Here is a 16,149-nt window from a genome sequence, read left to right on the forward strand (position 1 = left end):
GATCTCGGCTCACCGCAACCTCCGCCTCCTGGGTTCAGGCAATTCTCCTGCCTCAGCCTTCTGAGTAGCTGGGATTACAGACACGCGCCACCATGCCCAGCTAATTTTTTGTAGTTTTAGTAGAGACGGGGTTTCACCATGTTGACCAGGATGGTCTCGATCTCTTGACCTCGTGATCCACCCGCCTCGGCCTCCCAAAGTGCTGGGATTACAGGCTTGAGCCACCGCGCCCGGCCCCGGTCTTGATCTCTTGACCTTGTGATCCACCCGCCTCGGCCTCCCAAAGTGCTGGGATTACAGGCTTGAGCCACCGCACCCAGCCTTTTTTTTTTTTTTTTTAAGACAGGGTTTCACCATGTTGGTCAGGCTGGTCTTGAACTCCCGACCTCAGGTGATCCGCCCGCCTTGGCCTCCAAAGTGCTTAAATTACGGGCGTGAGCCACCACACCTGGCCCAAACTATCTTTTTTAATGTATGTCCCAAATACTACTTACACTAAAAAGTTTATTCAGTTTATCTGAAATTCAAATTTGACGACGTATTTTATCTGGCAGCCTTACCTCGAAGGCCACATTTCCAAATCCTGCCTTCTTACACTCAGATCCTGCAATTCTTAGATAATTTTATGAACTGTGCAATTTAATGATCTTTATTAAATAGACAACCAGTCTTCCAACTCTGCTTGCTCTTCTGCATGTATTTAAACACTTTGCTTTCTTCAAAACTCTTTTATTATATTTTAAACATCAGAGTTTAGCCACTTAACAGAATTGTATTTGAGAGGGCAAATCCTCCTGTATCTTTCTACCTGCATTTTCAGTATATTTTCTTGAAGTCTCTATTCTGCAGTACATCTTAGTTAAAGGGAGATTCTCCCCAGGTATGGCAATGGGGCTGCTGTAGGCCATTAGAAACCCTGCAGAGCGGTCTGGGCTGTAAAATGCCACTACCCTGCAGAGGAGAGGTGGGAATGACATTACTCAACCCGGCCTCTGCACCGTTGTAGCTTGACAGCCATTACGTACTGTTATACATTAGGCTTTCCCCGACTTTTTGAAAAGTTAGAACCACAGGTGATCTGAAAGAAGGCATTTTCAGATTTCATTTTCTTAGCACCGGTAAATGAGCATGAAAACCAAAAATGCGGCTACCAGCTGCAGCTGCACATATTTTAGTTTCACAGGCACAGTTCTTGTGACATTGAATCGCATTCCCCTGAAGCTTCAAAGTGGATGACAGTTCTACACGACCTTTTCGTTACACATAATTAATTTTCCCTGTGATAAGTCAGCATCCCTTCAACTTCCAAACTTGAAAATTACTGGCTAACACGGTCCCTGGGTGTCTAAACTCATACAAAACATTTGTTTGGTACTCAAATATCACAGCTCTGCATTCTGAAAAAACATGAAATGTCCGTCAGAAATTACTAAGAAGTGGTGACTGGAATTTGGGAACATTTACAGTAGGAAAGAAAGGGACGTGTTAAAAGGAGGTTGGGGTGGAGGTGCAATGCTTGTGGCTGAGCATGGCTGAGAAGCACAGGGAAAATGGCTCAATCCCAGAATGAAAAATCAATTTGCCAAGGCCATGATAAGACTGGGACATCTGTCTCCTCCATATTTCATGAGAATCCATCCCGATGAGCACAGTCATGCCAGCCATCAGAGCAGAGTTCAGGAGGACCAGACAGGTGTGCCTGACAGCTGTTTACAGCAGACATCTACCACTGAGCAAACCATCAGAGAAGGCACCCGGCGGTGGGCTGGAGCTTTCATCTTTGGAAATGGACTGCAGAGATATTTAATGTGTCCGGAACTCTACTTCCGGGAGACCAATATTTCTTTTTTATTCAGTTATTTCAAGGAGGGTTCCCAGTAAATTTTGCTTGGTAAGGAGATTAATTTCAGAGCCGTGGAGTCCCGTAGAATGTGTCTTGGATGTTTACGTTGCAAAAACCCAGGGCACTGTTATTTATTTCTTCTTTCAAAAAAGCAAGACACCAATAAGCTACCGCTTAACTTGTAAATCACAAAAGTGACTAACCTGAAGGAAAGTTATGTGAGGACTAAGGAAGAGGGATTATTTATTCTACTGCAGGAACTGATCTATAAAGAGAACGATACGTTTTCTGATCATGCTTTGTTTCTCAAATCAGTTAATTCTGTTTTCTGGTCATTCTTAGAAAGCTATAAATTGTTCATCCATTTGTCAAAAATGAGTTTTCATTGCTTCAGGACCCATTCATTTTCTAAACCTGTTGCATAGTCAGTGTGACTTTGTGAAGTTACTTCTTGTGTTCCGTTCCCGTGTTGAGTAGCTCTCTTTTTGCCCGACTCAGTACTTTAGGAGTTTATTTGGTTTGGTTTGGTTTTGGGGTTTTTCCTTAATTTGGATTTGAGGAAGCCTATTCTCCGACATTATTCGCCCAGTTAGAGGCTACTGCCACCCTGGCAACTGTCTTCGACCTGAATTTTATTTCCTGTAGGAAGACAGGATGGAAACCCCGCTTTACGTTTTGGCTTCCCAGGAGCCACAGCTCAGCCCGACCAGCGCGTCAGGTTTCGGGCAGGAAACGTCACGGCGCCTTTAAGAGGAACCTGCAGTAAATTTTCCACCGCCCCGCCGACGCGGCGGGGCGCTGGGCGCGGCGGAGTGCGGCTGCGCGACGGGGCGCGCGCCTCCGTTGCCAGGATACCTCCTCCTCCACCCCCCGGCGCCCAGAGCCCTTTTGTTTCCAAGATGGCCTCCGAGTCCTGTTTTAGAGTGCCAGGAACAAAGCCACATGCACACTGTTGAGCTTAGCTGAAAGCAAGACTTGCATGGCTGGCTTTCAGACTGTTCAGTGTGAATGGTTATTTACTATTATAACCTTACAAAAATCCGTTCTGTTATGTTGTCTGGATGAGAAAAATCAAGGGCGTGCCTCCAGGTGTGTAAAGCATGGTCTAAGCCTTTCTGTGGCAGGGCTTTGACATTCGTTGTTGCTTTTGGTAAGAATTCTGGCTTTTCTTGTTAAACTACCTCAGGAAGAAGTCTAGGCTATGATGGTTGACTATAGAACCATATAATTACGTGTAGTTCAGTTTGGGTAATGATGCCCCTGGCCATTGTCCACTCCCCTCCCATGTGTTCCTTTTTCTGTTTTTCTTTTTCTTGAAATGTTAGTTTACGGCCAGGCACGGTGGCTCACGCCTGTAATCCCAGCATTTTGGGAGACCGAAGCAGGCAGATCACGAGGTCAGGAGTTCGAGACCATCCTGGCCAATGTGGTGAAACGCCGTCTCTATTAAAAATACAAAAATTAGCTGGGCGTGGTGGTGGGTTCCTGTAATCCCATCTACCGTGGAGGCTGAGGCAGGAATCGCTTGAATCCGGGAAGCGGAGGTGGCAGTGAGCTGAGATCGCTCCACTGCACTCCAGCCTGGGCAACAAGAGCGAGACTCCGTCTCAAAAAAAAAAAAAAGTTAGTTTACACCCAGATTTGATCTTATGGTACCACTATATTATAAATTCCTTTTGGGATAGAACTTTGTTTTTTGTTTGGCTATTTATTACTATTATTATTATTTTTAGACAGAGTGTTCTTCTGTCACCAGGCTGGAGTGCAAGTGGCGCGATCTCGGCTCACTGCAACCTCTGCCTCCCGGGTTGAAGCGAATCTCCTGCCTCAGACTCCCAAGTAGCTGTGACTAGAGGTGCGCTCTACCATGCCCGGCTAAAGGCACTTTGTTTTTTATCCATTTTTGTAAGCCAAAAGTGGCTCTGCCTGTAACAAACCTTCAAATAATGTTGCTAAATAATACTAGTCAATATCGAAGAGATACTAACATCTATTCTGCCAAGCACCGTCATAAGATAGACACTCTATTTATCCCCCGTTTTAAAGATAGAGAAACTAAGGCGCTGGGAAGTTAAGTAATTCCCTGAGGTGCCACAGCTAGCAGTGCCAGGTGGAATCCGCATCCACACCTGGGCAGTCCGAATAAGAGCCTGCCCTAGGCAACCATTGTGCTCTACTGCCTCTAAATATAATGCCACTGGGAGTCCATGATGTCTTCTAAGTGCAGTACTTGGAGACAGGAGTGTGAAAGCCTCTTTCCCTGAAGCGTATCCCTCTCTTTTGTGAATTGACTTTTCACATTTGAATCAGGTATTAGTCATCTGGGCATTTAGATGCTTCCCTCTGAGCTGAAAGACCCAACCATAGCCAACCTTGGTGGCAGGGGTTGGGGAAATTTAATTTAAAATTCCTGCCAACCTAAAAAAACAACAAAAACCTACCCACAAAAGCAGAGGAGAAAACAGTTTTATGATAGAATAAGCATTAAGCCAAAATGTGGTGTGCATTACAGGACATCAGCTAAAGAGATTGCAAAGGACAGAAAGAAATTCCACCCTTTTACATACCTAAGCAGATACACCCCATTACCATACATGTTCTCAAGATCAAATAGTAACTAGTCTCCAAGTAAGAGGACTTGACAACACCGTTTGTCACACCTAGTTCATACAAAATGCACATGGTAATTGGTAGCTTATAATCTGTTAGCTAATTAGTTTTATTGACTGATTGATTGATTGAGACAGAGTCTTGCTCTGTTGCCAGGCTGGAGTGCAGTGGCGAGATCTCGGCTCACTGCAACCTCCACCTACCGGGTTCAAGTGATTCTCCTGCGTTTGCCTCCCAAGTAGCTGGTACTATAACTACAGGTGTGTGCCACCATGCCCAGCTAATTTTTGTTATTTTTAGTAAAGAGAGCGTTTCCTCATGTTGGTCAGGATGGTCTTGATGTCTTGACCTTGTCACCCACCTGCTGCCTTGGCTTCCAAAAGTGCTGGGATTACAGGCATGAGCCACCATGCCCAGCCATTTAGTTTTATTTAAAGGAAAAATAAACTTACATTTTTATAACAGGAATTAGGTTTGCACCTTGAAATAAGGCACCTTCTGGAGTTAAGACTCCTGCTCGCCCACAGAAACTGGGAAGTAGGTAGGGATGCTACCTTCTGTGGTAATTAGATTTCAAAGAGACAGCTCCCAGGTCATTGAGTAAGACATTTCTGGGTTGTAAAGCTGGCAAGAGGCTTATTTAGCTTTTAAAAAGATTTACATACCTCTCAAAGGGATAGAGAAAGAATTTTCCTTTACAAGTTTTCTCAAATAAATGCTGAAAGGAAGGGAGGAAGGGAGTCTTTTCCCTTGCTGTAATAAGGACACATTGATTTATATTTTAGATCTGCATCTGTGTAAAGATTAAGAGACCAGCTATTCCAGTCAAAGTTTGCATTCAGAGTTTCACCTTGCTGGTCCACCCTTGCCACAGACATAGTAATGAATCAAATAGTGGGAAGCCAGGAGAAACGTACTGTCTGGTGCTGATGGTTAAATCCTGTATTTTAGTGGACATTTCTACTTCCTGGTTTCTTTGAAATTAAGTCTTATTTCTGGCAGATGCTGAAGTGAATTTGCATGCTGCACCAGACCACGAGAATGTGTCTAAGAAATACAGACCAGGCAGCTGGCCTTGATGTTCTTGAGTCGTCTTCACTCCTCAGTCTCGTCTACTCATGTAGGCACCTTGGAGCTGCCTCACAAAGAAGACTTCTCTCCACTGACCTCCTGAGCTTAAGACACCATTGCTACTAACATCCTACCTTAGCTTCTTTTCCAAAAGACTCCGGCTGCTTGTGCCTCCACATCTTAACCTGTGCTGATAACCAAGCCTGGACTAGTTTCCTTAACCAATTCTGCTGCCTTGGCTCAACCAGCAGGACAGTTCTACTATCCTTTCCTTCTGGAATCCTGCCCTGACCTACCTTCCTGCTCAGGCACCTGCTTCTGATTTGGTCTCCCGTGGGCTGCCAGACCACTTGGTAAGTTTTCCTATTATAGCACACAAACAGTTAGTGTGGGTAGTCTTGTTTAATTCTCTAGTCCATAACTCCTTATTCTGTATTCAAGGATTGTTTAATCTTTGTGTTCCCAGCACCTCACAGCAGGATGTCTACATGAGTAGAGTAGATTTGAGATCTGAGATCTTTTTTCTTTTTTGAGACCCAGTCTCGCTCTGTTGCTTAGGCTGGAGTGCAATGATGTGATCTTGGCTCACTGCAACCTCCGCCTTCCGGGTTCAAGTGATTCTCCTGCCTCAGCCTCCTGAGTAGTTTGGATTACAGACGCACGCCACCACACCTGGCTAATTTTTGTATTTTTAGTAGAGACGGGGGTTTCACCATGTTGGTCAGGCTGGTCTCCAACTCCTGACCTCATGATCTAGCCTCCCAAAGCGCTGGGATGACAGGCGTGAGCCACCACGCGCGACCTACAGGTTGAGTCAAGCCCACCAAACTATTTTGTTTGGCTCTTTTTAACATTTGTTTTGTAAAATTTGAAGCTACATTTAAACATCTGAATTTACATACAAGTCAGAGATTCAGCTTATCTTAACAAGATAGGGCTACCCTAGCAGCAGGTGCCTGGGGCTACTTTAGATGGTACTTGAGCTCTCCACTTTGCCATAGCCTTTGCTGTTCCCTATTGCTTCCCCATTGAGGCTAAGTATGAAGTGTCATTTATATTGAGTCTGCACTAATATTTTTCTTGGAGTAAAATATTTCTAAGTACCAAAAGAGAGAAAAGAAGACAAAAGCATCTTTCAAGAATGACGAGAGGGAGCCCATTTCTTTCTTTTTCTTTCTTTTTTTTTAGATAGAGTTTTATTCTTGGCCGGGTGCGGTTGCTCACGCCTGTAATCCGAGCACTTTGGGAGGCTGAGGTTGGTGGATCACGTGAGGTTAAGGGTTCAAGACCAGCCTGGCCATCAGGGTGAAACCCCATCTTTATTATTTTTTTTTAATTAAAAAAAAAAAAGATAGAGTTTCATTCTTGTTGCCTAGGCTGGAGTGCAATGGAGTGATCTAGGCTCGCCGCAACCTCTGCCTCCCCGCAACCTCTGCCTCCCGGGTTCAAACGATTCTCTTGCCTCAGCCTCCTGAGTAGCTGGGATTATAGGTGCACACCACCATGCCCAGTTAATTTTTTTTTCTTTTTTTTTTTTTTTAACCATAACTCAGAACCATCATTATATAAATAATTTTGTATTTTTAGTAGAGATGGGGTTTCTCCATGTTGGCTAGGCTGGTATCAAATTCCTGACCTCAGGTGATTCACCCACCTCAGCCGCCCAAAGTGTTGGAATTACAGGCATCAGCCACTGCGCCCGTCTGAGGGAGCCCATTTCCTAGTAGAAATGAAGAGTTGCGGCCGGGCGCGGTGGCTCACGCCTATAATCCCAGCACTTTGGGAGGCCGAGGCGGGTGGATCACGAGGTCAAGAGATCGAGAAAAAAAAAAAAAAAAGAAAGAAATGAAGAGTTGCCTCTGTTTATTAGACACATAAAATGTACCTGTTTCTATTTTTCTTTTTTTTTTTTTTGAGATGGAGTTTCGCTCTTGTTATCCAGGCTGGAGTGCAATGGCGCGATCTCGGCTCACCGCAACCTCCGCCTCCTGGGTTCAGGCAATTCTCCTGCCTCAGCCTCCCGAGTAGCTGGGACTACAGGCACGCACCATCATGCCCAGCTAATTTTTGTATTTTTAGTAGAGACGAGGTTTCACCATGTTGACCAGGATGGTCTCGATCTCTTGACCTCGTGATCCACCCGCCTCGGCCTCCCAAAGTGCTGGGATTATAGGCGTGAGCCACCGCGCCCGGCCTCTATTTTTCTTAAATCCACCTGCTTATTAAAGTTAGCTTGCTGGCCCCTATAGATATTTAAATTTTTTGCTCTAGAGTTAAAAACTGAGTCGGGGTGGGGTTATGGGGGAGGAGGAAGGAAGGAAAAACAAGTTCAGCAAATGACTAAGATTCCAAACTAGCTGGTGTGGGGGCTCGTGACTACAATCCCAGCACTCTGGCAGGCAGAAGTGGGCGGATCACTTGAGCCTAGGTGTTTGAGACCAGTCAGGACAAAATAGGGAAACCTTGTCTCTATAAAAAGTTTATTAGCCAGGCATGGTGGTGTGTGCCTGTAATCCCAGCTACTCAGGAGGCTGAGGTGGGAGGATTGTTTGAGCCCAGGAGGTTGAGGCTGCGGTAGACTGTGATTGTGCCACTGTACTCTAGCCTGGGTGACAGAGCAAGACCCTGTCTCAAAAACAACAACAATAACACAAAACACAAATACCCCAGCCTGACCAACATGGTGAAACCCCGTCTCTGCTAAAAGTGCAAAAATTAGCCTGGTGTGGTGGTGTGTGCCTGTGATCCCAGCTGCTAGGGAGGCTGAGGCAGGAGAGTTGCTTGAACCCAAGAGGTGGAGGTTGCAGTGAGCTGAGTGTGCCACTGCACTCTAGCCTGGGCGACAGAGTGAGACTTCGTCTCAAAAACGAAACACAGAAAACAAAAAAACAAACATTTTACTTAAACAGAATACCCTAATTACCTACTTAAACAGACTTCCTGGCCAGGTGCAGTGGCTCATGTCATTCCAGCACTTTGGGAGGCCGAGGCAGGTGGATCATGAGGTCAAGAGATCGAGACCATACTGGCCAACATGGTGAAACCCCGTCTCAACTAAAAATACGAAAATTAGCTGGGTGTGGTGGTGCACACCTGCAGTCCTAGCTACTTGGGAAGCTGAGGCAGGAGAATCGCTTGAACCCTGGAGGCAGAGGTTGCAGTGAGCCGAGATCTCACCACTGCACTCCAGCTTGGCAACAGCGAGACTCTGTCTAAAACAAACAAACAAAACCAGACTTCCCAATTTACCACCCGTATTGCTTTCACCTTGGACATCTTTTCTCACATTTGCTGCATTTTTAGTTGAGTGTGGGAAGTGTAGGGGCAGAAAAATGTGATACCTCTCTTCACCCATAATAAAGGTCACGGCAACACTCCTATGACAAAAGACAGGTTAACAACAGAAAAGCATAACCAATTTATCTAGTTGAAGTTTTCTATGACTGGAGAGCCTTCAGAAATGAACAGCCAAAGGCCCACGGAAAGCTTTCCATTTTTATGCTGAGGGTTCCTGAAGCATGGACAGGCATGTAGAAATAGCAGAGAGGGTGTGAGCTAGAGCTGAGAGTTGGAGGCAGGAAACCTGGCAAGACCTGTCTGTTCAGATTCTTCCTGGCCTCGCTGTGCACCATTCCTTCCTCCTGGGTATAGGGCAGGACTCCTTGTGGAGCAAGGGTCTTATGATCTACTATTAGACAAGGTAGGTCAAAGAATTTGTTTATGGCCAGCTCCTAAACAGAAAGGCAGGAGAATCTGAAAGTAGTAGTTCTGGCTTCTGTGACCCGCCTTCAGAAAAAGGAATTCTAGTTTGTTTTTATTTTATTTTTTTTTTTGAGTTGGAGTTTTGCTCTTGTTGCTCAGGCTGGAGTGCAGTGATGTGATCTTGGCTCACTGCAACTCCCGGATTCAAGCAATTCTCCTGCCTCAGCCTCCTGAGTAGCTGGGATTATAGGCATGCGCCACCACGCTCGGCTAATTTTGTATTTTTAATGGAGACGGTGTTTCCCCATGTTGGTCAGGCTGGCTTTGAACTCCTGACGTCAGGTGATCTGCCCACCTTGGCCTCCTAAAGTGCTGGGATTACAGGCGTGAGCCACCGCACTTGGCAGGAATTCTAGTTTTTCTGGCCTGCTTTAGGGGAGAAGTGGGAGAGGAAGACAGAAGGGCAACAGAAGGTCTGAGAGAGACTTTGCTTCTGAGGCCCTTCCATCATCCTTCATTTCAAAGTACTTGGTATACCAAAGCACCACACTTTCAGGTATCATTTTCTAAGCCCCAGCAACGCAATGCTCAGTTTCCTATACCATTACCTTGGCAAAAGCCTGTTAGTTAAGCTTATAGGTATGCATTTTGTCCATAATGACACCAGAAATATAGAACACATATAAAAAAGTTCACTTCATATGGGTAATTAGTTTCTCAGAGCATTATCCACAGCACTTTATATGAGATAGACATTATCTGCTGTGTAGAACTGAGAACTGTTTTGCATAGGAACAAGAAAAAAAGGTTAGTCTTGTTGCTATCAATGCTTATATAACAAAATAAGGGTCCGAACAAATACTGCCATTCCTTTCTAAACACCAGTGACGTAAGTACTGATGCAAGTGCAAAGTAGTAAAATGTTGAGTTTCTGTTTCACCTGAAATTTATTTATTATTTTTGAGATGGAGTCTTACTCTGCCCAGGCTAGAGGGCAATGGTGCAGCTCATTGCAATCTCCACCTCCCAGGTTCAAGCAGTTCTTCTGCCTCAGCCTCATAAGTAGTTGGAATTACAGGCACACGCTACAATGCCCAGCTAATTTTTTTTTTTTTTTTTTTTTGCGATGGAGTCTCACTCTGTCACTAGGCTGGAGTGCAATGGCGCGATCTTGGCTCACTGCAGCCTCCGACTCTAGTTCAAGCGTTTCTCCTGCCTCAGCCTCCCAAGTAGCTGGGATTATAGGCACATGCCACCACGCTCAGCTAATTTTTGCATTTTTAATAGACATGGGGTTTCACCATGTTGGCCAGGATGGTCTCGATCTCCTGACCATGTGATCCACCTGTCTCAGCCTCCCAAAGTGCTGGAATTACAGGCATGAGTCACCGTGCCCAGCCTAATTTTTTGTACCTTCAGTGGAGACAGGGTTTCACCATGTTGGCCAGGCTGGTCTCGAAATCCTGACCTCAGATGATCCACCCACTTTGGCCTCCCAAAGTACTGGGATTACAGGAATGAGCCACCGTGCCTGGCCTTCACATGAAATTTATCAAGATAATAAAACCGTATTTCAGATTTTTATTTATTTATTTTGAGGGAGAGGAGATAGCGTCTCACTCTGTCACCCAGGCTGGAGTGCAGTGGCACATTCTCAGCTTACTGCAACCTCCACCTGCTAGGTTCAAGCTCTTCTCCTGCCTCAGCCTCCCGAGTAGCTGGGATTACAGGGGCCTTCCACCACACCCAGCTCATTTTTGTATTTTTAGCAGAGATGGGGTTTCATCCTGTTGCCCAGGCTAGTCTTGAATTCCTGACCTCAGTGATCTGCTCCCCTCAGCCTCCCAAAGTGCTGGGATTACAGGCATAAGCCACTGTGCCAAGGAAGGATTTTTAAATTATTGTTTTCTCCTAAATTCTTGTATCTTAGATTGACATCATTTGACCAAGAATCCTATCTGATTGCACAGAACAGAGACTCTGAACACCTTGAGTATTTGCTGTCTTTTAATGGCATTATTGACAGTGAACTGATGTGTAGCCAAGGCAGAGTGTTCCACTTTGCTCCAGATGTGCTGTGACATCATGAAATAAAACTCAAGTCATCTGTCCCCTTCTCCTTGCCTGGGATTTTAAAATCATTAAGTTGGGTGCAGTGGCTCACTGTAATCCCAGCACTTTGGGAGGCCAGTGCAGGAGGATTGCTTGAGGCCAGGAGTTCAAGATCAGCTTGGGCAACATAGCGAGATCCTATCTCTAAAGAATGAAATAAGATAAAATAATTAAAAGTTAAAGTAATTACATTTTGTTTGACTTGTCTATATTAATCCTTTCCAAATCTGAAACTAATTATTAGGGCAGTGGTAGGGGATGGGATTAGGCTGGGTAAGCCTCAGTTGATTATGATGTACCTTGCCCTTAAGAACTACCAGTTTGTTTTCCTTTCGGTCCACTTAAAAGCAACTGAAGGAAGCCGGGCATGGTGGCTAACACCTGTAATCCCAGCACTCTGGGAGGCAGAGGTGGGCAGATCACCTGAGTTCAGGAGTTCAAGACATGGTGAAACCCCATCTCTACTAAAAATACAAAAATTAGTCGGGTGTGGTGGTGCACGCTTGTAATAACAGCTACTCGAGAGGCTGAGGTGAGAGAATCACTTGAACCCAGGAGGTGGAGGTTGCAGTGAGCCGAGATCGCGGCACTGCATTCCAGCCTGGGTGACAGAGTAGGACTCTGCCTCAAAAAAACACAACAAAAGACCGAAGGGTATACAACAAGGATTTAGTAAACCAGTAGGAAAGAGTTCTATGCAGTTAGAGAAGCAAAAATCAGCTATGTAAATTGTCTTTACTTTGGTTTTGAGAAAAGCAGAAGGAACCCATTGCCCACCAGAAAGGACTTAAAGTTAGTCTTGAGAGCTCTGTCTTGATGAAAACACCAAGTAAGGTCAAGGGCAAGCTGGCTGGATTGATGAGAAATGGAAATCAGGCACCTTTCTCGTAGGCTAGCGCTACCTAGAAACGTTTTAAGTCTGCTGGCAGAACCAAACCATGGTGCACGTAGTAGGATCGTGTTCATTCTGCATGTCTCAAGTCACAGTCCTCCAGATATTCAACCACTGTGCTGGATTCTGTTGTTTGCACAAGGGTCATGAAATCTTTAGTAGCTAAGGAGGCTCTTTGACAAATAGATTTCTTGCATATAATGTAAAAGGGGCTCATTCAGAGAACTACACATTTACTACACATTTACTTGTGGTTAGATATGAGAAACTGAAGCTTTGAGAATTGTCATTTCCATAAGCATGCTGCAATAATTGTGTTCTGTCTACAAAAATGGAGAAATACTTAATCTTTGCAGGTTTTTATTAGCTTCAAAAAAGGGAATACAAGTATTTTGATACTTGACTTTATTTTAAAGGTACTGGCAAGCAAGGAAAGATACTCAATTTGCTAAATTGTGGCATAGATTTGAAAGACAGGGAATTTTTTTTTGTTGTTATTTTGATTCTTTTTGATTCAGAACGTGCATGAGTTTCCATTCATGGGATAGAGAGCCCCACCAAAGCCAACTCAGTCTCCTGTTATTGCAGAAATTTAAAGGTTACTTGAGCTGATTGATATCAATTAAAATAAAAGCATCTAATGCCAATTTATTAAATGCCCTATTTAATCTCCACATCCCAGGTTCATTCTCTCTCTTTTTTTTTTTTTTTTTTTTTTGAGACGGAGTTTCGCTCTTGTTACCCAGGCTGGAGTGCAATGGCGCGATCTAGGCTCACCGCAACCTCCGCCTCCTGGGTTCAGGCAATTCTCCTGCCTCAGCCTCCTGAGTAGCTGAGATTACAGGCACGCGCCACCATGCCCAGCTAATTTTTTGTATTTTTAGTAGAGACGGGGTTTCACCATGTTGACCAGGATGGTCTCGATCTCTTGACCTCATGATCCACCTGCCTCGGCCTCCCAAAGTGCTGGGATTACAGGCGTGAGCCACTGCGCCCGGCCTCTCTCTCTCTTTTTTAAGGCTACACATGGGCCTCAGCATTCTCTCTTCTTCAATATCAGCTGTCCTCATCCCTATTCAAAGTGAGAATGACTTGGAATCTATTCAGGGGTGCTACTTAGTTGGATGAAGAAAGTACTCTGTTGCATGCTAACCTCCCAGATTTGAGTTAAAACCAAGGTCCTGAATCTACACCAGATGTTTTTCCCTTTCCCTCCTGCAGTTACTTCTTTTTTCTGCATCTTTCTTTTTGAATTTTTTAAAAAAACACCTAAAGTTTAGGAAAGTAGAAGAGCCCAAAGAAACAAGAGTTGAAAGAAACGAGTGTCGCACATCCACACTTGAAGACAGGTGGTACAATATCCGAGTAGTTCTGGGATATTGTAAGCCTTCAGACAGAGATATGCTTAAGCAAGGCAAAAGATCGCATAGTTCAGGAATATCAACCAGTCCAGTTTCCTAAGGAAACTAAACATAACTGAAGACAAGAAGGGTGCCATATAGGAAAATTTAAGGTGGGTCATAATTATTAATGCACTGTTTTGGAAATACTGGTATGGAAGATTCGGCCAGAGGCTCACGTGATTTAGTGGCTCACATCTGTAAATCCTAGCACTTTGCAAGGCTGCGGTGGGTGGATCACAAGGCCAGTAGTTCAAGACCAGCCTGGCCAATATGGTGAAACCCCATTTCTACTAAAAGTACAAAAATTAGCTGGGTGTGGTGGTGCACACCTGTAATCCCAGCTACTCAGGAGGCCGAGGGAAGGAATTGCTTGAACCCAGGAGATGGAGGTTGCAGTGAGCTGAGATCACGCCACTGCACTGCAGCCTGGTGACAGAGTGAGACTCCGTCACACATACAAAAAAAGGAAATATTGATATGGAAGATTCATATATGGACTTCAGTGCATACATGTCTTATATTTAGCAATAGGAAAAGTATCAAAATTTTCATTTATGCACATCATGGGTAATATACATAAATACAAATACAATCAGGTATTGTGTACAGTCAGACTCCAGGTTTACACAGACTAGAGGTTTAAATTAAGTTCCCTTCATTTTATAAAACCATGACACAAGCTGTAAATAAAGGAGCTCTGGCTTTAGGCTTCTTTCTGTTTATAGACAGTAAATTTAAATCCTTTGTCCCTGCAGACCAACTCAAAGCAGTAACCTTGGCTACCGTTGCTGCAGAAGAAACATACCCTGCAGATTTCCAGTTCTATATTCAGTTTTAGAAAATTGGTCATGTTGAAAGGGAAAAAAAAAACATTTTACTTTGCCTCAGTTATTGACACCAAGAAGCACTCCTCAGCCTGTTCAGAGAGGAAACAATGAGTCATTCATGCTGTCAGCCCAGGTGGTGCATGAATTCCAGACACAGGCTGCCCAGTTAACCCGTGGAGGCCTCTCTCTCAGCACAGCCCGCAGTGCGCCTGTCTGGGGCTCCCTGCGCCTCTGGGGGAGGCAGGGCAGCCCAGAGCAGGCCTGTGCTGGAAAGGAATGCGAAGCCTTGTAACCAAGCCTGTACCTCTGCAGTGCTAGTCCCAAGGGGCCTCCGAGCCGTTTGTCACCGCGTGATTGGCTCCGGAGAGGGGTGGAGAAATGAAAACACACTGCCCAGGATATATTTAGTTGAAGTGCAGCTGGGGAAGTGCTTAAACAAGGGAGCTTTTGTCCTTATGTTGAAGTGTTTTTCTTAACTCCTCAAGGGTGAAAAACTTAAGCCTGTACTGATTCCACCCCCTCCAACTCCCAGGATATTTTCTCTTCTTGAGGAAATGCTCTTATTCTGAAACTTTAGAATTTTCTAGGGTTGGTTGTATAAGAGGAAACCTAACAATTTTGATGCAGAATTGACACAAAATTTCAAGCACAAACCTTTAGTGGGAGACACACTAATAATTTTTTAATACATTAGAAGTTTGCATTCTGGCCATTAATTTTCTGTAGGTTCAAATTGGAAATTGGGTATTTTCAAATGTCTTCACTGGAACTAATTTATGTAGTTAAAAACATAATTAAGTTTTATAAGCTGACAGAGCCCTGTTTCACTCGACTTGATTCACATTTTCCAGAAATGAAAGATTTACTTCTGCGCTGATGAGCACAGCTTCTTTGCAACAGATTACTGATGAGCCATGTAATGGCTCCTGTTCACATCCTCCTCAAAAAATGGCTGAGAACTGCCACCTTGCTGCAAGGCTTTACAGCCAATATGTAAATAACGTATATTATGGGCACATTATCTATCATTAAGAAGTAATGTGGCTGGGCACAGCGGCTCACATATGTAATCCCAGCACTTTGAAAGGCTGAGGGGGCGGATCACGAGGTCAGGAGATTGAGACCATCCTGGCCAACATGGTGAAACCCCATCTCTAGTAAAAATACAAAAATAAGCAGGGTGTGGTGGCGCGCGGCTGTAGTTCCAGCTACTTGGGAAGCTGAGGCAGGAGAATCACTTGAACCTGGGAGGCAGAGGTTGCAGTGAGCTGAAATGGCACCAGTGCACTGCAGCCTGGGCGACAGAGGGAAACTCCGTCTCCTAAAAAAAGAAGTAATGTGGCTGGGCACAGAGGCTCAAGTCTGTAATCCCAGCACTTCGGGAGGCCAAGGCAGGCAGATCACCTGAGGTCAGTTAAAGACCAGCCTGGCCAACATAGTGAAGCCCCGTATCTACTAATAATACAAAACTTAGCCAGGCGTGGTGGCACACATCTGTAATCCCAGGTACTCTGGAGGCTGAGGCAGGAGAATCGCTTGAACTCGGGAGGCAGAGGTTGCAGTGAGCCGAGATCATGCCATTGCACTCCAGTCTCGGTGACAAGAGCAAAACTCCATCTCCAAAAAATAAAAAATATATATTATTTTTTAACCTCCCGGATTTAAGTGATTCTTCTGTCTCATCCTTCC

This window comes from Sapajus apella, unplaced genomic scaffold (assembly GCF_009761245.1).
Source record: "Sapajus apella isolate SASKATOON/1434 unplaced genomic scaffold, GSC_monkey_1.0 scaffold80, whole genome shotgun sequence".
Classification (NCBI taxonomy): Eukaryota; Metazoa; Chordata; class Mammalia; order Primates; family Cebidae; genus Sapajus; species Sapajus apella.